The sequence below is a fragment of the Palaemon carinicauda genome, chromosome 3, assembly GCF_036898095.1.
Source record: "Palaemon carinicauda isolate YSFRI2023 chromosome 3, ASM3689809v2, whole genome shotgun sequence".
NCBI classification, from domain to species: domain Eukaryota; kingdom Metazoa; phylum Arthropoda; class Malacostraca; order Decapoda; family Palaemonidae; genus Palaemon; species Palaemon carinicauda.
In genome coordinates, this window is record NC_090727.1 from 167930085 (window position 1) to 167952465 (window position 22381).

Below are 22381 nucleotides of genomic sequence, written 5' to 3' on the forward strand. Positions count from 1 at the left end.
CCCGTCTGAGAATCCTTTGCCTACATATACACCGAATAGTCTGGCCTGTCCTTCACACATTCTCTTTTTTTCTCATACATTTGACAACACAGTAAAAATTTCTTCACTCAAGGGGTTAACTATAGCACTGTAATTGTTCAGTGGCTACTCTCCTCTTGGTAAGGGTAGAAGAGACACACTAGCGATGGTAAACAGCTCTTCTGGGAGAAGAACACCAAAATCAAACCACTGTTCTCTAGTCTTAGGTAGTGTCATAGTCTATGTACCATGGTTTCCCTGCCTTGGGTTAGAGTTCTCTTTTTTGAGGGTACACTCAGGCACAATATTTGTTTCCTTATTTCCTTTCCTCACTGGGCTATTTTCTTTGTTGGAGCTCTATAGCATCCTGTTTTTTCCACTAGGGTTGTAGCTTAGCAAGCATTAATAATACTGTAATAATAACTAGCATGAGTCTTCCTGCTTAACTTCACCACTGTCCAGGATGAAATGAGCAGACAGGGTGATCGAGTTGAGCTCTGCCCACTGGAGGGTTCTTACTGCTTGCTGGCACATTTGCAGGCATAGTACCTCCTTGCTTGTTTATGTAGTACACCAAGGTAGTGTTGTCAGTCAACAACAACCCCAAGTGCTTTTCCTAATGAAGATATTTTCCTTTGTCTTTCTGGTGGGAGTAAGATAGCTTTGAAGAGTTCTTCAGTATGGATTACTGAAGGCAGTAGCCACCTCCGAGAGCTAGGTTTTTGGGGCTGGGATGGTTAAGCAGCTCTTTTCCTCTGAGCAGATGTCCAAGGTAAAGACTGTCGAAAACGACGACGTATGCTGCATGATACTCTTAAGGATCCTTTCTCCAGAGACTGACTATAAATACAGATGATTAGAGTCAAAGCCCCTCCCTCCACCCAATCTAGGACCAAGGAGGGCCATGCAATGGCTCCTCATGACTCGACAGATAGATCTATTGGCTCCCCAAAACCCACCTTCCTTAGCTCAAAAGGATGTTGAGGTTGCAGCAACCAAAGGAACTACTGTAACGAGCTTGAGCGGCCTCTCAAACCCCAGTCTGGCGATCATCAGGCAGACACATTACCAATAAGGCCACGACTGGCAAAATGAGAAAGGACTCCTTGATGAGTGATCTCTTTTTGGAATCTCGAAGTCACGGCATCATGATGCTTTAGAACCAAATTGGCCCATTGGTTGGTAGCCTGATACGTTAGGAACTCAATTGCTCTAGCTCATATCAGGACAATTTCTTTAGGGCCTACTTCTTGCTAGGGTCAGTCAGGTCCTCCGTGTCCCAACCAGTGGTCGATCAAAGAGGGCGCTCGCAAGATAGCCATGACCATGACTTCCATATCAGATGCCTTTGCCACTGACATGAAACTGGAACAAGTGAAAGAGGTTCTGCCAAGCAACCCAGTGTCCAGGTCAATGTTATATCTACGGGCTCTAGTGGACAAGGGAAGGGAGAGGCTCTTATGTCTAATAGTATTTTCTCTGCCTCTTAAAGGTCACAGGAATCAAGTGGGAGGATCTCCCTGCCTTCAAGGAGTCCTCATTTCTAGAGACCTGAAACTCCCCTTTATCTAAGGCTTGCTAGGATAGGCCAACCAAGGGAGCTTAATCCTGGGTCTCATGCAGCCAGGGGCTCAACAGAGGAGGTCAATGGTTGCCTTCCTGTCCTTCATGAGAAAGACATGGCTTTACCTATGGTGTTGAACTTTTAGATACAGTGCACCAACTTGAATGTTGTACATGTACACCTCTTCTGCATCTGGTGGACAACAAACCCAAGTGGATAAAAAAAACCTTTGATACATGCCCGAGACGTGTAGGAAGGATGCGTAGGGGGGAGAGAGAATATCTAGGAGACATGCATCCGGTAGAGACATGCATCCGGTATAGAGCTTTTGTATAGGAAGCAACATCCGGAAGGAAGCCTGTAGAGCAAGTATGTCTGTATTGAAGATAATCCTGAGGTAGCACACCTGGGAGACACACATTTGGAAGACACACTCATAAGGCATGAGCATGTGTACTCTCGATAACGTGTGCATCTGGTGGCGCTGCAGAGAAGAACCCGAGGTAGTGGTGACACACAGGCCTTGGTAGACATGCCAGAAGACAAGATCAATCTGGATCAGAGTGCTGGGACACATCTATAAAAAGAGGCACATGCCTGGAAGATATGTAAGAAGAGTAGGCCAAACTAAGGCAGAGTATCTTGGAACTGTCTTCTCAGGACATGCTCGCCCAAGAGAAACGGGGAAGACGCGTCTGACACATCCAGAGATATGTGCACATAAATCTGAGAGAAGCGTCTACGGAGGCTTGTCGGGGGAAGAGCTTCTAGTAAAAGAAAGACTTGAAGAGATTAATCCTGTGCAGGCAAAACTCCTGGATAAGTCATTGCTAGAAGAGCGTCTGAAAGTATGCTGGCGAGTTGTCGCCTGAAGATATGAAACAACCTTATGAGCGTGGCAAAAAGAAAAACACTCAGGACTACTTTGACAGTGGAGAGGCCCAAACACTAGCTTACTGGACCTCCCACCTGGAAAAGCAGGAATTGAAGGGTGCATCTGTCATGAAGGAGCCTAGGGGAACATTGCCCTATGATGTCTCCAAGAGGCTCCACAAGGCACTCTGAAGACATTGGAGGTGGCTGCATGAGGGATAAAGTTCCAAGACAAACTGGAGATATGGAACTGAAAGGCTCTTTCCTCGGGAAGGAAGCTTGGGAGAAGACTTTCCCTCCTTGGAAACCTGGAGACTAAGAGCGCTTCCACATGGATTACGGAGGCGTCATTGATAGGAATGTCTACAAGATTTATTAAGATCCAGAGAAACGGGAATTAAGGGCGCTTCCCTCAGAAAGGGGACCTGGAAGAGGACTCCCTTCAAAGCCTCCAAAGGAAGACTGTAGTTTACAACGTTTCCCCGCGGACAATGGAGGCATCTGTAGAAAGGTCAAGGGGTTGAAGTCAAGTCTGAAGACATCAGCAAGGAAACATTCCTCTAAAGGGGAGACAACTCTCATACAAAGGTCCTTGTAAAAAGCAAAGGATATAGAGGAAAACCCCAAAGAATAACCCTCACCTCTCTTGCAGAGAGGGTAGGCCTCCATGGGAATTTATACCTCCAAATCCTAAGGGCTCCAAATACAAACTGAAATACTGTAAAGCCTTCCCTCAAGAAGTAAACTCCCGTTTCCCCTCCCTTCCTTGAGGATTGTCAGGGTAATGCAACTTTGTTGATTGAACCGATATAGGGAGAAAGGAAGTTTGTGTTAGGAGAGATTAAGGCTAACCAACCTCAAGGAAGACTTGAAGAGTACTCAAGACTGCTTCCCAAGAACAGCCAACCAACTTGAAAAAGGTCTCGAAGTTTAGTCCCCTCAATCATCAGGCATGGGCAAAACCAAAAAGGCTAAAAACACACACGCTCTCCACGAGAACCCTTGTTGTGATCAAAGCACCTGCAGGAGCCCAGGGGAATAAAATACTTCTTAACACTCGAAAAGGCGTTGAACATTTGCTGAAAGCCTCTTCAAAATACAAAATACAAACACGCTGGAAATAATAAAAGGAAGAAATAATTAAATATGCCGAAACTCCAGCCAAAGAGACCGTCTTTCTTCAACGACAGCTTAAATATAGGCAAGTTGTCAGCTAGCCGGCGAGGGGGTAGGGGTTACCTGACCACTAAGGATTACCTTCCGGTCATTAAAACAGGTTATAATTTTAATTGCTAGGTTACAGCTTTGCTGTTATCTATTCTTCCTAAATAAAGGACATGGGTTTGTATTCGTAATAACAAAAGTGGATTAATTTCTCGTACATGTAAACCTATTCAATAACTTAAAGGCGAAATCTTTACAAAGCATACAATACCTGGTTCTCCCTTGTTTTAACTAAAGTATATATAAAATAATTCTAGTAGTGTGGAATTATATGAAATTTTCAGTTTAGCAGAATGTGTTATTATAGCAAGAGGGAAGCAAATATGTGTTATTTTGAAACACAAGCAGAAATCAATTAGTATTCTTCTTACTTTTTTTAGCATATTTATAATACAAAATATATGGACTTGTGTTGACTGCTAGCATATGAGCTATTCTTTCCCCAACCCAGCAAGGAAAAAAAAAATTGACTGATCAGCACTAACAAGAAGTGGATAATTAGAAAGCCAGACTTTTTATGCCCAATAGCTACTATCTCAAGTATATCAGCTTATACTTTTTAAGAGAACCTACGACCTACTATAGATTCGATAGTATGTAGAAAAAAATCAAGGACACTTCCTAATAATTGGATGGCAGTCTTAAAAGTTAAGGGCTATATTCACATGTAAATCATGTAATTTAACATACAGATTGTAGAATGAATTCGAATCAATTACTAAAAATATCAATATCAATTTCCCTTCAGTCACACACTTAGATGACTTATTTACATTACTTCACACAATTCTAAGAATGATACAATCTTGAAGTATTTCAAGAGGTCCTGGGGATATTGACATTTAATTTAACAGCTACTTAATGAAAAATGGGAACATAAGCAGCAAATTTTTAAGGAAGTCCTTTCTAATTTACATTTCTTGGTCACAATTAGTTGTTAATATTAAATTTCCTCTTTTGAAAATATTTACAAAAATGCAATATATAAAACCAATCCATTTAACATTGCCTATAATAATTCTGCCTAGTTGTTTTACGAGGTTATAGGAACCCATTAATATTCCGTATATTTGTATTCTTCACTTAGTTTGCAATCAAATAAATGAATGATTGTGCTCGTTCAATAGCAAATATTGGGAAATTGTAATCCGATTTGTTTTTGAAAGTCATAGAAACTCATAAAAGTAGACTGAATCTAATTTACAAGTTGAATTTAGGAGTTCAAAATTTACTAGCCAAAATACCATTTTGTAAAGAAGCATAGAATTGAAAACTAACTACATTTAGCTCGATATGCATCAACCTTGTAAAAATTAAGAGCTAATATGATACTTACTACTAGACTGAGTAAAAGTTAATAGTTTTATTAATTAAATCCACAGCTTCCACAGATAGACACTTTGATAAACTTGAAATCTGGTAATAACATTGTTGTAATAATTTATATTTCCTATTTACAGTAACTCATCTAATTTTTTATCTTCAGTTAGTGATTGCTATTGAACCTAAGGAAGAAACCATTAAAGCAAACCCCCTAAAATCTCAACTCTGGTCACTTGGCCATTTAAAGATACTTGTAGTAATATTTCTCATTCGGGTATTTCAATAGTCCAGAAAAGTTTATGATGAGTGGCGACTTCAGCCGAGACGACTTAGTACTCCTTTTCTAATTTGAAATTAATGGGATGAATTCATTTGGTCTTCATTAACTTGCTGGAATTTTTTCTATAATAAATCCCAGTTTATTTGCTGATGACCATCTCGACGTAATTAGGAATGCCTCACTATACTTGTATATAGTTGCTGTTTAATTTCCTGTTTTGCTAAGGTAAAATGATGTCCTTTTCTTTTGCGGATTCTAGTCTGAAAAATACATAAAATATGTTAATTGTATAGATGTATGTCTTATTCAAACATTTTATGGGCATGGCAATATCAAGACCATACTTTTAATAAAATATTCTGCATGATGAACTTGAAAGAACATATAAAGTAATAAATATAAAATACTGTAGTGGAAATAATGAGGAAAAAAATACCATCGTTCTTTAAACAGGAAACTCATCCTCAGGTGGAAGGAAGTCCCTTTTCTAACGGACTGAAAACTTGACTCGGGAACTCGAAACTCTAACATATTTGATGGTAAATGAATAAGGAATCATAGAAGAACCAGCAGGTTTCAAGGCCCTAACTTTCAAGGGTTGTTCTCAAGCCAGAATTCTCTTTCATAGACCTGGCATAAGAAATAGTCTTGGTAATGCTGTAACTTGAAGGCCATTTCAAGATAATGGATTTGCCTAGCTACATCATATTTCTCCTCGTAAGGAGTGTGGAAAAAAAAAAACACTTTTGTGCTTAGGCATGGAACACCTTCACGTTCAGTGGGCTTACCTAACTATTAGATCAAGTCCAGCTGGTGAGGTCTTTTGAAGCTGTACTCTAAAGAGAGGGAAAGATTGAAAGGAAAAGACCAGTCTTCTTTACTTTCATCCCAGTCTTGCTCATAACCTCAGACCTCGATCTGCAATTAATGGTCCTGTGAGAAGAGTCGAGGCAGCTATACCACCTAATGAGCAGTTACAAGAGGCATTAAGAAGAATATATCTAGGGACCTCTCATGTCGTGAGCTTTAACAAGTGTCCCTTAAATAGAAGAAGAAGTAAACATCCGAGAGATAACCTCTCAGCCTGAACAAGATCGTGTTCTGAATATATTTTTTGATCTTCCTGTGCTCACGAAGAAATGTTGTAGGCAGGATCAAATGGTACTCATCTGCTTCTGATAACACCTTAGAGCTCTCACAGGGGACAATACTATTATTATCATTATTATTACTTCCTAAGCTACAACTCTACTTAGAAAAGCAGGATGCTATAAGCCCATCAGAATAATTTGTTACATCCCTAGGGCTTATATGAAATAATAAAAACCTAAAATCAGGCAATGACTGGTTTTGAGTTTTAGCTATTTAGTCAGGAATGAAGAATGGGACCTTCTCTGCCCTTGAATGGGTAATGTTGAACAAGAAACCATGAGTCTCATTGACTCGTTTAGCAGAAGGTAAAGCTAGCAGGAAAATGCCAAATCGTAGATAATTTGTATTTTTCCTAACTATACAAACCTTAGCTATTTAATAGGGGTATTACTTTTGGCGTAGCTGAAATGACGAGCCATTAATTTTCAACGAGGGTTTACTACCCACACCGCTAGTAAGCTGGGGGTAGGGGAGGGTAGCTTGCTACCAACAGCACCCCCCCCCTCTCACACACCTGTGCTTGAGCTCACTTTGCTTGGAGGTAGGACTTCAAGGGAGATAAGGCTAGCAGGCAAGTTTGGTTAAATAGCTAAGGTTTGTATAGTTAGGAAAAATGCAATGTATCTACGAATTTGTCATTTGTTCCGTAATTGGAATACAAAACACGCCATTTAATATGGGTGACTCACCCGTTAGGAAGGGTGGACCTCCCAGCCAGTCTGGCTTTTGGCTTTGCCCAGGGACTCCTTATTTGAGTGTATAAGCACTCAAGAAATAAATAGTCCCAGCACCTCGCTAAAACCTTGCTACGCTTGATTCCACCGGGACTCGAGTCGCCACTTTAGGGATCTCATCCTAAGGCGACCATTGGGAACTAGACGGCCCAGTAATGAAAGGTTACCGAGGAGACGTAACCACGATTGGGCTGGGGATCATCTGAGAAAAGGTCTTGCGACCGTTCTCGGCCTTTCTATCCTGTCGTTTGATGGGAAGGCTTTGTGGAGGGTGGTGTCTATAATCATGCCTACGTATACCAGTCTTTGAGTGGAAAGCAGTAAAGACTTCTCGAGATTTACCATGATCCCCAGATCTTGGCAGTCTCAAGTTTGCCTCGGTGCTGAAGATGGGTTGACACCGAGTCTGCTAGGATTAACCAGTCGTCCAGATAACGGAGGAGACGGATGCCAATCCTGTGTGCCCAAGATGATACTAGGGTGAACACTCTGGTGAAGACTATTGGTGCTGTGGAAAGATCGAAGCACAGCACCTTGAACTGGTACATTCTGTTGTCTAGGCTGAATCTTAAGTACTGTAATTCCTTGAAGACGGATGGACTAGTATCTGGGAGTACGCATCCTCTAGGTCCAGTGCGCACATGAAGTTTTGAGGTCTTACTGCTAGTCTAACCGTGTCTACCGTCTCCATGCTGAACGGAGTTTGTTTGACAAACTTGTTCAGAGTTGAGAGGTCAATGACTGGTCTCCAGCTTCCAGACGCCTTCTTTACTAGAAAGAGTCGACTGAAGAAGACTGGGGTTCCATCGAGGACCTCTTGAAGAGCGCCCTTCTTCAACAGGGTCTGGACTAATGCCCAATGGGCTTGCCCCCTAGATGATCCCATGGCAAGGAAGCTCAATGACCCTGGAATCGTAGTCAGGGGAGGTATAGATGTTATGAATGGGACACGATATCCTAGACTGATCACAGAGATTGTCCAGGAATCAGCCCCGAGCTGCTTCCACTTCTTTGAGCAACTTTATAGGCATCCCCCCCACTGGTGGAAATACAGGGGGACTGCCTATCCTAGCGTTTGCGGCCTCGGCTGCTCCCTCTAGGATTTTTGCCTCCCCTGAAGGACTTTTTGCCTTTCGTTTCTTTGATAGGAAAGGGCTTAGACACTAAAGTCTTCGCTGCTGTTATTGTCGTAATGGTCTTGACTGGACGGGAATGCTGTGGTGCTGGATGCTTATAAGGCTTGGATGTTAAAGCCCTATGAAGGAGGGAGTCTTAATGAGACTTCTTCCACCTCTCAGCAGCATGTTCCACATTCTTAGGCTCAAACAGGACAGATCCCTCTAAGGAGGAAAGTCTGAGTCTATTGATCTCGGCGCTAGGGACCTTCTGATGGAATCTCTCAGCTACTGCATCTTGACGTTTCAGGATGGTATTTGCCCACAAGTTCGAGACTTGGTGGGCCAGAAACTTGATCGTGCGAGTACCTGAGAGAAGGAAGGTTTCTATAGCTTTCCCGGTACGTTCCTTGGAGAAATCCTCTGAACGTATCAGGATACCTAAGGTCCCCAACCAGATCGTGGCTTGCATAGCACACTTCGCAACTTTCTCCTGGTTGAGGATCTCGGCTGCTGAGAATGAAACCTGCCAGTTGGAGTCTCTCTCAAGAGGGACTCCCCTGGTTAGCTCTTCCTGCGAGTGGTGAAGAGGAAGAGCTAGACAAGGCTCCTCTAGGATCTCAAAGTACCTCCTCTGCTGTACACGAGGAGGTGGGAGGAGCTTGTTGGTGGTACCGGAACGGTTGGATGAGGACATCTCAGAGAGCTATTGTGAGATCTTGTCCCTGGTACTCTTTACCCTTTGAGACCAGGGCAAGGCTACACTGGTCTTAGAGGGTTTTTGAGTACTAAAGACACGGTCTAAGACCATGTCTTTGCCCTCTCGAGGAGGGATCTCTGGGTCGGAAAACTCGTTGAGAGCCCTCATTAGTCAGAACTTGCCAAAATGCATTTTCTGAATCTCGCTGGTCTCCTCCTGCTGTAAGACTTGCAGCAAAGTCTCCTTCTATCCCCGAAGACTCTTCTTGGGGAGAGTCGCGGACATTCCCTGAGTGGCTAGTTGGCTCCATCCTAGTCCTAGTAGAGGACTAAGGCAATGTTTTGGAGTCTTTAGATTCCTTCCTGGGAAGGATATAAGACTCCAACATTGATAAGGGTGGCATCTTCCTTCCAATCCCCAACTGAGTAGACCCCTCGGTGTGAAGAGGGGGTTCCTCCATTGGTGCGATGGGGGAAAGTCTCTCCTCACATGATTCCCTTGGAGATGGGAAATCTTCGTCCAAAAGGGAAGGAGAGGCTGTCTGAGGAATAGAAGGAACCTGTCTCGAAGGTCTGTGTGGATTCAGTTTCGAACTTGGGGAAGTGACCGCGTCTGGAACTCCTCTTTTTCTCTTCAAAGGGGTAGAAGAAGCCATGGTTCTGTGTTCCATTTTGAGAAGACAGGATTGAAAGCCTGAGTTACGGCTCTGATCAGGGCTGTTGGCAGATAGACGCCCTGTCAGACATACCCTTTGAAGGGAAAGGGATTGAGGGATCCATGGGAGGAGTTACTGTCATTGGTGGGTTCACCTGTGGTAGCTTAGGGATCCTGGACCCCTCTGGAAGTTTCCCTTCTCACACAAAGCGAGGTGGCATGCGCTTGCGGGGAGGAGAATGAGGCGATGGCAACCTTGCCGTACGTCGTTCATTGGGGTGTGACGTCTCACGCCTGGGAGGACATAGGAGCGCGCATGGGCTCGAAGGATTATCACGAAGAGCACGCGGAGAGGATTCGCGCATGTCTGTGCCGGCCATAGGGCACGCGCACAGGAGAAAGTTCCCTATCGCGCGGGAGAATGTTGGCACGCATCCCTCGAAGAGGATTGATTAGCTTGCGGATGCACGCGGGAGAAGTCTGGCGCGCAGGTGCGCGCTGACGCGTTGGTAAGGGTAGGTGGGCAGAAGAAGGCAGCATGGTTGATTTCCCAGAAATCCTGCTATCAGTTAAAAGTTGGTAAGCAGGTTTTACCTGCGGCGTAGGATGGTGCGCAGCATAGCGCGCAGAAATTATATGTTGGGCGCGTATGCGCGCGTGCAGGAGTGTCGGCACGCGGGGGACCGCCATAGCATATGAGATTGATGGCGCGCAGGAGTGTGTTTGCGCGCAAATGAGCACGGGCGCGTAGGAGACTGTTGGCGCTCAGGCAAGACCTGGCGTGCAGGAGAAAGTGGACGCATATGCGCATGAGGGCACGCATAGCGCTTGATGGAGCTATGCTTCTGTTGGAGCGTATGAGCATGTTGATGCCCTGTGTTAGGGTTATGATGAATTTCCCCGCGTAGTGATGGGGCCCGACGAGCTACTAAAGAGCACTTGCCAGGTCTCGTGGGCGCGTAGCGCCTAAGTTGTTGTTGTTGTTGGGTGGAGCCTTGTTAGGCTCATACAGGAACGGTGACGGCAGGTCTGTCGGGTGGAAGCTAAACGTGTCCTTCAAAAGAACGACCTTCCACCGAAGGAGATCGCGAACGATCTGCAGAGAGGTCCAGGACCAATGCAGGAGCAGTGACGGATGATTGGTCTAGAAGCTCCTCTGCGGGGGGGCTGCATCGAAGATGTTGAACCAAAGAGGCGCCTCCTCACAGCAGGTGAAGGAAGGCCTCTATGGCAAAGAGGAAGGCGAGCCTTCTGATGAATGCGCCCTCTGGGGGCCGTTGGATCAGCAAGCTGACCTTCTGCAGTCCTCCGAAGAGGAGTCTCAGTAAGTGAACTGGGAAGAAACACTAGCAGGAGAGACTGACGATGGACTTAAGTTTCCCCCTCGTAGTTTTAAGCAGGAATAGGAGAAACTAAGCCGTCAGCTACCATCGAGTTTAGAGTGGAAGAGGAGATGGGTGAGACCGCATTGGATACCTCTGACACCACAACGTCGACAAGAGATAGAGGATCAACCTCTGATGGTGACGACAAATGCTTGACAGCAGCACCCAATCGGATGTAGTTAAGCAAAACCTCCTTGGAGGGTGAACCCGTAAACACTAAGGGGGACCAAAGCCGAAATAAGGAGGTTAGTGACATATCCTCCCCCGGAAGGAGAGGTGGAGCTGCTTCGCTAGGGGAAGCAACATCATCTCTCGAGACCCGATGTATTGTTAAATACATCGGTCTACGCTACCACTCGACGGTCTCTCAAAAGAGACCGACCAAGTGGGAGCTTTAGAGGAGGTTTGGAGGAGGGCTTAGACACCTTCGTCTTCAATGCCGCTGCTTGTTTCGTGGTCTTGGTAGGGAGTGGCTGCTGGAGGTTTATAGGGCTTAGATGTCAGAGCCCTGTGTAGGAGGGAGTCTTGGTTCGACTTCCTCCACCTCTCAGCGGCCAGCTCCACGTCCCTAGGCACAAACAAGTTCGTCCCCATCATGGAAGGATGTCTGAGCCTGCTGATCTCGGTGTTGGGGGACCTTTTGATGGAATCTCTCAGACACCGCATCTCGACGTTTCAAGATGGTATTAGCTCACAAGTTCGAGACTTGGTGGGCTAGAAACTCGATCGTGTGAGTGCCTGAGAGTAAAAAGGTCTCCATAGCCTTCCTTGTACGTTCTTTGGATAAATCCTCCGAACGTATCAGGATACCTAAGGTCCCTAGCCTGATGTCCAGCCACAAAGTGGCATGCATGGCACACTTCGCCACCTTCTCCTGGCTAACGATCTCAGTCACCGAGAATGAGACCTGCCGGGTGGAGTCTCTCTCAAGAAAGACTCCCTTGGTAAGCTCTTCCAATGAATGGTGAAGAGGAAGAGCCAAACAAGTCTCCTCTACGATGTCGAAGTACCTCCTCTGTTGTACGCGAGGAGGTGGGAGGAGCTTGTTGCCGGTGCTGGAACAGCTGGAGGAGGCAAGCTTGGAGAGCTGGACTTCGATCTTGTCCCTGGCACTCTTGACCCCTTTGAGACCAGGGCAAAACCGCACTGGCCTTAAAGGGTTTATGAGTCCCAAAGACTCAGTCCAAGACCGTGTCTTTGCCCTCACGAGGAGGAATCTCTGGGTCAGCAAACCCATTGCGAGTCCTCATAAAGATCAGAACGCATGTTCTGACTTCTGCAGCTCTCCTCCTGAAGGACTAGCAGCGAAGTCTCCTGTCCCCAAAGGCTCTTCTTGGGGGGACTCGCGGACGTTCTCCAAGTGACTGGCTGGCTCCGGTCTAAGTCTTGATGAAGACTTTGGTACCGTCTTGGAATCCTTCGACTCCCTCCTGGGAGGGATGCAATACTCCAACAACGACGGGGGCATGCTCTTCTCCACTCCTACCCGAGAAGACTTTTCAGTGCGAGGTGGGTTTTCCCTCATAAGTGCGATGGGGGAACGCCTCACCTCACGTGACTCCCCTGAGGATGGGAAGTCTTCGTCCGAAGGGGAGGGAGAAAAAGTCTGGGGTGGAGAGGAGGCCTGCCTCAAAGACTTACGAGGAGTCAGCTTTGCCCTCGGAGAAGTTACCACGTTAGAAACTCCTCTTTTCCTCTCAAGGGGAATAGAAGCTGCCAAGGATTTGTGGCCCAGGCCAGAGAGAAGAGGCTTAAATGCCTGCACGACCGCTCTGACCAGTGTCCCAAACCAAGGCTGCTAGCTGACGGCTGCGCTGTCAGATACTCCCTCTGGAGGGAAAGGAATCGATCGATCCCTGGGAAGAGTTACCAAAGGGGGTTTGCCTGAAAAGAAGATGGAGAAGAAATGTCCCTAGACATTTCTGGAACCTTCACCCCTGCTGGCGAGCGCACTGTTCTACGCTTGCGGGAGGGGGGGGGGGATGTGGCGATGGCGACCCTGCCGCGAGTTGTCCTGCAGCGTCGGGCGTGGGAGAGTATTGGCGATCGCGCTGGGGAATACCCAGATTCCGGCGCGCGAGGGCAAGTGTGCGTGCGGGCGAGTGATGCCGCGTAGGAGCGCGTGCCGGAGACAGCAGAGGGTGCGCAGAAGGTAGATTGCGCGCACGCGGGCACTCAGGATGAAGGGTCCGTGTGGGTGATGATACCGTTGGGCGCGCGCGCGCAAGGGAGACATCTCTTTCGAGCAGGCGCGCATGTGTGCGCAAATCAGGCTGGGGAGATGGGCGTGGGCACTCATCCTCTTGGGCGCGAGGGAGTGACTGCACGTGAATGCGTGCTGGCGAGAGATGGCGCGCAGGTGAAGAACGACGGCGCGCTGGCGTGTTGGTGAGCGCTGACGAGCAGGGCAAGTATTCAACTACTTCCCTACTGCACCCAGATCGGAAAATTGTGGGCGCGCAGGAGATCGTTGGCGCGCAAGAGAGCGCTGGCGCGCAGGAGAACAATGGCGCGCAATGCGCACAGAAGGTTGAAGGTGAGCAGTGGCACGCTGGCGATCAGGAGAGCGCTGGCGATCAGGAGAGCGCTGACGTGCAGGTGAGCGCTGGCGCGCTTTAGCAGGAATGTCAGCCAACGGTGAGTGCTGACGCGCAGGTGAGTGCTGACGCGCTGGTGAGCGCCGACGCGCTTTGTCAGGATCGTCAGCAGCAGAAGAGCGCTGGCGGGCAGGTGAGCACTGGCGCGTAAGGGACGTATTTGCCAATTTGCGCATACGCCCTTGTTTCCCCGAAGGGACCGTTGCCTGTCTTACAACAGGATGGTTGGGCGCCCACAGCGCATCAGCAGCCAGAAACGGCAACGGCAGGTCAGCAGGTCTGACGAGTGGAAGGTCGACATGTCCTTTGTAAGGACGACCTTCCACCGAAGGGGATCGCGAACGATCTGCAGAGAGGTCCAGGGTTGTAGCTGGCACAGTCGGGGATCGATGACGAGGCTCCTCTGCGGCGGGCTGCGGCGATGATGATGAACTGAAGAGGCGCCTCCTCACACCCTTGTGAGGGGAAGGAAGGCCTCTCCGGCGAAGAGGAGGGCGAGCTTTACGCCGAATGCGCCCTCTGGGAGCCGTTGGGTCAGCGAGCTGACCATCGGCAGTCCTCCGAAGAGGGGTCTCTGTGAGTGAACTCCCACAAGGGGGTGAATCAACGGCAGGAGAGACTGTTGGACTTAGTTCCTCCCTCGAAGGTTGAGCAGAGGGAGAAACTAAGCCTTCAGCTACAGCAGGTTGATCGGTTGCAGAGGTTGGAGATACCACATCGGAAGCCTCTGCCACCACAACGTCGACGATAGACAAAAGTCAGCGATTGTTTGACAGCGGCCCCCAACCAGATCATGTCAAACAAGGCTTCCTTGGAGGGCGAACCCTCAAGCCCCAAGGAAGACCAAAGCTGAAACAAATCATTATTGCCCATGTTAATATTTAAATCCTCCCCCGGGGGAGGAGGGGGAGCTGCCTCGCTATGGGAGGCAACACCCTCTCCCGAAAGGAAGACCAAAGCTTAAACAAATCATTATTGCCTACATTAATATTTAAATCCTCCCCCGGGGGAGCTGCCTCGCTATGGTAGGCAACACCCTCTCCCGATCCCGATCCCCGAGGTCGGGAAACAGAACTATGGCCTACCCCTCGACGGTCTCTCGGAAGAAACCGATCGAGCAGAAGCTTCGGAGGAGGTTTGGGCACCAGAAGAAGAGTCCTTGGGAATTTCTCCTTTCAAAGAAACCTTCGAAGGAGAAATATCCCGGTTGGACTTCTTCCATCGCCAAGAAAACCTCTCCCACTGGGAAGTAGATCACTCCCTACACTCACCACACTTATTAGTTCTATCACACTGCTGCCCCCTACAATAAGGACAAAGGGTGTGAGGGTCTGTCTCGACCGCCGACATAAACATACCACAAGGGTGGTCGGGTAATCCAGGACACTTGCGCATGGTAGCAGAGGCCAACTTCACAAACACACCTGTAGAAGAGAAAGCAGAAATTCATTAATGGCTGTCAGAGAGGCAAGGGTGTGAACGGACACGTCCGACTACCACCCGAGCCGAGAGCAAAGTAAGCTCAAGCACAGGTGTGTGTGAAAGGGAGGGGGGGGGTTAGCAAGCTACCCTTCCTACCCTCCTCTAACTGGCGGTGGGGTAGTAAATCCTCGTTAAAATTCTAATGGCTCGTCATTCCAGCAACGCCGAAAGTAATAACCCCTATTAAATAGCGTGGTTTGTATTTCAGTTATGGAAAAAAACCCTAATAACTAGCATGGTTTGTACTCCAGTTACGGAAAAAACAGTTTTTATGGCAAGGTACCCTATTCAAGGAACATTATACAGATCTTTGCAAGATCCTTCTTCAGGGTTTCAATCATTTGCAATACAGAGAATTATATAAGCTATTAAATGAAAAATGACAAACTGTAGGGTTTTCCAATAAGTACTCTCCCAGCCCAAGAATTTCAAACAAACCATGTTCCTTTGCGCCTGACTTGCTTCATTCTGCTTGCCTCTCTCCCAAGCAGAACTTACCATCTCTCGCTGACTTGGCCTCACTCTTGCTTCCCGTGTCATTGCGAGTACAAGCTGTCGCTTCATCTCAACATGTTTTGCTCCATTTTGCCTCTCTTTCGTTCAAGATTATAGCCCCAAAAGAGATGCTTCAACTTCTGAAGGTTCTGCTAAACATTATCAATACTGAGATCCAGATGTTGAGGAGCCACCATCCTTGACCTACTTACATTCATACTTTGAGTTAGTATGCCAATCATTTAATTTTTCCAATTGAAATCAAGAAGGCAGTGAGAGCTTGCAATTGAAAGGTCAAAGCATGACAAGGTACCTGTCTGGACATGAAAGTGTGTCGGTTCTCATGTATTAAGGAGTCCTACATCTTCATTCTCCCCAAGTGTGGGTAGTAGGTTGACCGAGGCACCAATCACCCGTTGAGATAATACCGCTACGGAGTTATGGGGTCTTTTGACTGGCCAGACAGTACTAAATAGAGCCTGCTCTCTGGTTACGGTTCATTTTCCCTTTGCCTACACACACACACTGAATAATCTGGCCTATTCTTTGCATACTCTCCTGTCCTCATACACCTGACAACAGAGATTACCAAATAATTCTTCATCACTCAAGGGGTTAACTACTACACTGTAATTATTCAGTGGCTATTTTCCTCTTGGTAAGGGTAGAAGAGACTCTTTAGTTATGGTAAGCAGCTCTTCTAGGAGGACACTCCAAAATCAAACCATTGTTCTCTAGTCTTGGGTAGTGCCATAACCTCTGTACCATGGTCTTCCACTGCCTTGGTTTAGAGTTCTCTTGCTTGAGGGTACACTCGCGCACACTCTTCTATCTCATTTCTCCTCCTATTGTTTTGTTAAAGTTTTTATAGTTTATATAGGAGATATTTATTTTAATGATGTTACTCTTCCTGAAATATTTTATTTTCCTTTTTTCCTTTCCTCACTGGGCTATTTTCCCTGTTGGAGCCCCTGGGCTTATAGCATCCAACATTTCCAATTAGGGCTGTAGTTTAGCAAGTAATAATAATAATAAAATGATATAATATTACCCCTTGTGTTTGATAAAACATTGCCCTATAAAGGATGTCTACCATTCAAATCACCTAGTACAAGAAAAAGTTGAGGGAGTTGTTGAACCACCTCTACTAAATTATTATACAAAATGTTATAATTAGGAGGCAAGTAAAGAGTAAATGTATTTTCTCCCTGAATCTATTAGTACAACCACTGTCTGCAGAGGGGAATGAATAGATTAAGACATTTGGGGAACATCTCGACGAACGTATATGAGACTTCTGCCATGGCTCCCTGCTTATTGATAACACTCCTTGTCGACAACAAGGAGTATTAGCATCAAGCTTGCTCTCCTACAGATATAAAATTATGGGGGAAATGCTCATGAATTAGGAGCTCAAGATCTTCATATTTGGCCCTTAAACCCTGACATTTCTATTGCAAATTGGAAGAAAAACTATGGTTTATTTTCTGGAAGACATCTTGGATAAGGTCTTCCCATTGGCAGTTTTTTATTTAACATTACTTCCTGCAGGACTCTGAAGTGAGGGTCTTGATAAGTTAGGTTTTATACCTGCCTTTTCAGTGGTCTTTTTATCTAATTCTTATGGGGGATGATGTACCTCAACTTTATTTTTTGATTGACTAGAGTAGTTTTCTTGTTCTGAAATATCAACAGACAAAACGTCCTATCTATTTGATGTTATAACTTTAATTTTTTTAATAGAAGGGGGCAAGAGATATGGGGGTCTCTTTTCCGATAAAGAGGTGGTGATTCATTAGGTTTCGTCACATTCCCCACTACAGGTACACCTCATATGACTGCTATAAGTGAAACCTACATCAAATCAGGCAAAGATAGATAGTCAGAGGGGTTAGCACTATACTCTGTAATGCAGGACAAAGGTTTAATAAGGTGGGCAAAGCCTTAGGGGACAATATTCATGCCCTATTTTGCAGCATGGTCAGAAGATGGCGTATTTCTTTTTTGAGAACAACTGGCAGTAAAATGATATTTTAATTATAAAATAAATTTTTGAATATACTTACCCGGTGAATATATAATAGCTGCTACTCTGCGGCTCGACAGAAAACACACTCAAAAACTCGCGAGCGATCGCTATGAAGGTTGCGGGTGTGCCCACCAGCGCCACTATCGGCCAGATACCACTCTTGCATGTAAACAAACCCTTCAATTCTTCTCGTCCCGCTGCGTCTCTATTGGGGAGGAAGGGAGGGCCTTTAATTTATATATTCACCGGATAAGTATATTCAAAAATTTATTTTATAATTAAAATATCATTTTTAAATATTTAACTTAGCCGGTGAATATATAATAGCTGATTCACACCCAAGGCGGTGGGTAGAGACCAGAGTTAATTAAGTTTACAGCGTATAAGCTAAGAGTTTTTGACAGTTATCAATATAACAAAACCAAAATATATAGGTACCTGGTAAGGAAGTTGACTTAGACGATTACTCTGCCTTATAAGTCTGTCTTCCTCACGAAGCCCAGCGATCCTCTTAGGATGCTGAAAGACTCCCAGGAGCTGAAGTATTAAGGGCTGCAACCCATACAACAGGACCTCATCAAACCCTTAATCTGGGCACTCTCAAGAGATGACTTTGACCACCCGCCAAATCAATCAGGGTGCGAAAGGCTTCTTAGCCTTCCGTACAACCCAAAAAAACAATATTAAAAACATTTCAAGAGACAGATTAAAAAGGATATTGGAATTAGGGTAATGTAGTGGTAGAACCCTCACCCACTACTGCACTCGAACGAATGGACCCAGTGTGTAGCAGTCCTCGTAAAGAGTCTGGACATCTTTTAAGTAAAATGACGCGAACACTGACTTGCTTCTCCAAAAAGTCGCGTCCATAATACTTTGCAGAGATTTATTTTGCTTGAAGGCCACGGAGGTTGCTATATCTCTAACTTCGTGCGTCTTAACCTTAAGCAAACATCGGTCTTTCTCATTCAAGTGAGAATGAGCTTCTCGTATTAAAAAAATCTGATAAAATATGACAAAGCATTCTTTGACATAGGCAATGAAGGTTTCTTAACTGAGCACCATAATGCCTCAGATTTACCTCGTAATGACTTAGTACGAGCTAAATCGAACTTAAGAGCTCTAACAGGACATAATACTCTTTCCAGTTCGTTGCCTACGATCTCTGATAAGCAAGGAATATCAAAAGATTTAGGCCAAGGACGAGAAGGCAGTTCATTTTTGGCCAGGAAACCAAGTTGAAGTGAACAAGAGGCTTTTTTCTGTAGAAAAGCCGATGTTCTTACTGAAGGCATGAAGTTCACTGACCCTTTTAGCCGAAGCCAAGCACACTAGGAAAAGTGTCTTGAGGGTGAGATCCTTCAGGGAGGCTGAATGTAATGGCTCAAACCTGTCTGACATGAGGAACCTTAGGACCACGCCTAAGTTCCATCCAGGAGTTGCCAAACAACGTTCCTTAGAGGTCTCGAAAGACTTAAGGAGATCTTGGAGATCTTTACTGTTGGAAAGATCTAAGCCTCTATGTCGAAAGACCAAAGCCAACATGCTCCTGTAGCCCTTAATCGTGGGAGCTGAAAGGGAGTGAACCTTTCTCAGATGTAAAAGAAAATCTGCGATTTGGGCTACAGAGGTACTGGACGAGGACACAGATGCTGACTTGCACCAGTCTCGAAAGACTTCCCACTTCGACTGGTATACTCTAATGGTAGAATCTCTCCTAGCTCTTGCAATCGCACTGGCTGCCTCCTTCGAAAAGCCTCTAGCTCTCGAGAGTCTTTCGATAGTCTGAAGGAAGTCAGACGAAGAGCGGGGAGGCTTTGATGGACATTCTTTACGTGGGGCTGACGTAACAGATCTACCGTTAGAGGAAGACTTCTTGGAAAGTCTACCAGCCATTGAAGTACCTCGGTGCACCACTCTCTCGCGGGCCAGAGGGTAGCAACCAACGTCAACCTTGTCCCTTCGTGAGAGGCGAACTTCTGCAGTACCTTGTTGACTATCTTGAATGGTGGGAATGCATATAAGTCCAGTAGAAACGCGTCTATGTAGATTGCTTCTGTATCTAGGACTGGAGAGCAATAGATTGGTAACCTTTTGGTCAACGAGGAGGCAAACAGGTCTATGGTGGGTTGACCCCAAGTAGCCCAAAGACTCTTGCCCACGTCCTTGTGGAGGGTCCATTCCGTGGGTATCACCTGACCCCTCCGACTGAGACAGTCTGCCAAGACGTTCAAGTCCCCCTAGATGAATCTCATCAACAGGGAGATGCCTCGAATTCTTGACCATAAGAGAAGGTCCCTTGCGATCTCGAGCAGCGTGAAGGAGTGTGTGCCTCCTTGCTTGGAGATGTATGGAGATGTACGCCAAAGTTGTGGTATTGTCTGAGTTGACCTCTACCACTTAGTTTCGAAGCAGCTTTCTAATATCATCAAGGCCAAGTGGACTGCTAATAGCTCCTTGCCGTTGATGTGCATGCTCTTCTGACTTGAGGTCCACAGACCCGAGCATTCCCGACCGTCCAGGGTCGCACCCCAACCCAAATCCGACGCGTCTGAGGACAACACGTGGTTTGGGTTCTTGACTGCTAGGGATAGTCCCTCTCTCAGACTGATATTGCTGTCCCACCATTTCAGGCATGCCTTTACTGGTTCGGAGACTGGGAATGATACCGTCTCTAATGTCTTGTCCTAGTTCCAGTGAGAGGCTAGATGGAACCGGAGAGGCAGAAGGTGTAGGCTCCCTAGTGAGACAAACTGCTCCAGGGATGAGAGTCCCTACGAGACTGTTCCAACTCCTGACTGAATAAACGTTTCGTTTTAGCATTAGTTGGACTTCGAGCAGGGCTTGACTGCGAATCTCCATCCCCAAATATAGAATAATCTGGGATGGGATCAGTTGGGACTTTTAGGTTGACCAAAAGTCCCAACTCCCTGGCCAGACTCAACGTCCAATGTAGATCCTGCAGACAGCGAAGACTGGACGATGCTCTGAGAAGCCAGTCGTCCAAGTACAGGGAGGCTCGGATCCCCGATAGATGGAGGGATTTTGCCACATTCCTCATGAGCCTCGTAAACACGAGAGGCGCAGGACTGAGGCCAAAGCACAGGGCTCGAAACTGGTACCCCACATTCCTGTAAACAAACCTCAGAAACGGTTGGGAATCCGGGTGTATAGGAATGTGGAAGTATGCCTCCTGAAGGTCGAGAGAGACCATCCTGCTGTCAAGACAGCCTGGTAGACTTCATCGTGAAGTTTGTCTTGACAATGAACACATTGAGCGCACTTGCCTCTTACGTACTCCTGCAGTGAACATGGCTGCCAAATCATTGGAGCCATCCCTGAGGGACTTGTTCCTGCAGAGAACGTGGCTATCAGATCATTGGAGCCATCCCTGAAAGCCTTGTTTATGCATGACATAATTGTACAGCAAAACTTCAAAGGCTCGAAAATAGCTCTGAAGTCGACCTGTAAAATCTTGGAGCGTCTCATGGCCAGGCGCCAGGGAGAGTCTATGAGGTTTGAGAAGTCTATCTGGGCAGAGGCAGGAACTCCCAAGCCGAGAACTTCTCTCGTGTCATATCAGACTCTCGCTCTATAAGCCAGCTTAAAAGAAGGGAAAGCAAAGGCTGTCTCCCCCAAACTCCTCCTGGTGATAAACCAATCGCCTAGCAAACGTAAAGCTCTCTTAGAAGAGCGAGAGAGCACTAGCTTATAAAACAACAGCTTCGAAGTAGCTAGGCCTAGTGTAAGCTCTGACGTTTAGGCGAACGAGGAGCAGCAGTTACAAAAAGATCCGGACAAAGATCCTTAAAAATCAGCATGATTTATTCAAAGTCCATAGAGGGCTAAGCAGCTTTAGGCTCCTCTCCGTCTGACAGAGTCCTCAAGGGAATATCAGTAGGAGGGGGAACAGCAACTTCCTCATCTGAAGGAACCTTGTCCGACAATAGCCGAGTCTCAAGCAAGGGAGAGACCTACCGTGGTGGCAATGCTTTACAAGCAGAGTCCACACGCACTGGTGCATTAGTAGCGGACCAGGACGCAACGTCATGTAACTGCTTGACAGTCTGTGAACTGTCAACAACAACAGGTGCGTGAGGACGCACAGCGTCCACTCGAGACTGCTTTGACCGCCTAGACTGAGCAGTCAAAACAACTCTAGAATGCGGAGGTTGACGCTCAGCGTCAAAACAAGTCAACTCCGATTGTTGGCGAACGTCCTGAACGTCAACAGGAGCATCAGCAAGTGGCCTAACGTCCAAATGTGGCTGAAAATCCACACGAGACCGCATCGAGTGTGATTCTAAACAACCTGACTGACGTGACTTGGCTACGCAAACGTCAACAGGACGCACAAAGGAACGTTAGGGTGGCTGAAGGCCAGGATCTCGATGAGATAAACGGCTAGGCTCAACGGACTTATCGGCAGAATAGTCTTCCATAAGGGAGGCAAGCTTATTCTGCATGTCTTGCCGTACAACCCATTTAGGATCAACGGGAATGGTTGCGGTAAGAGACGAGGGTAACGTCTGTGACTGCAAAACCTTGCCTACAAAAAGACTCTCAGAGTCTGTGTTACGCTTTTGTTTAGGCGGCGAGCAGTCTTCCGATGACTGCATAGGGTCAGAGCTGTCCTAATAGTTAAAACCAGGACGCTGTACCTGTCCTGAAAGGACTGACTTTCGCTTAAAGGGCCTCGAAACCTGGTTCCACGGTTTCTTATGCGAAAAGCCTTCGGATGACGAGGAGAAAATCG

At 46.5% G+C, this 22381-nt stretch overlaps 1 long non-coding RNA gene across 1 annotated transcript in view; it reads right to left on the reverse strand.

Moving 5' to 3' along the window:
- Positions 1 to 5176: 5176 nt before the first annotated feature.
- Positions 5177 to 22381, reverse strand: part of LOC137638756 (uncharacterized) — a 28698-nt gene continuing 11493 nt past the window's right edge. Inside the window, exon 2 of the long non-coding RNA XR_011044186.1 lies at positions 5177 to 5542. This is a non-coding gene — a long non-coding RNA (uncharacterized lncRNA). The remainder of the gene's footprint in view (positions 5543 to 22381) is intronic.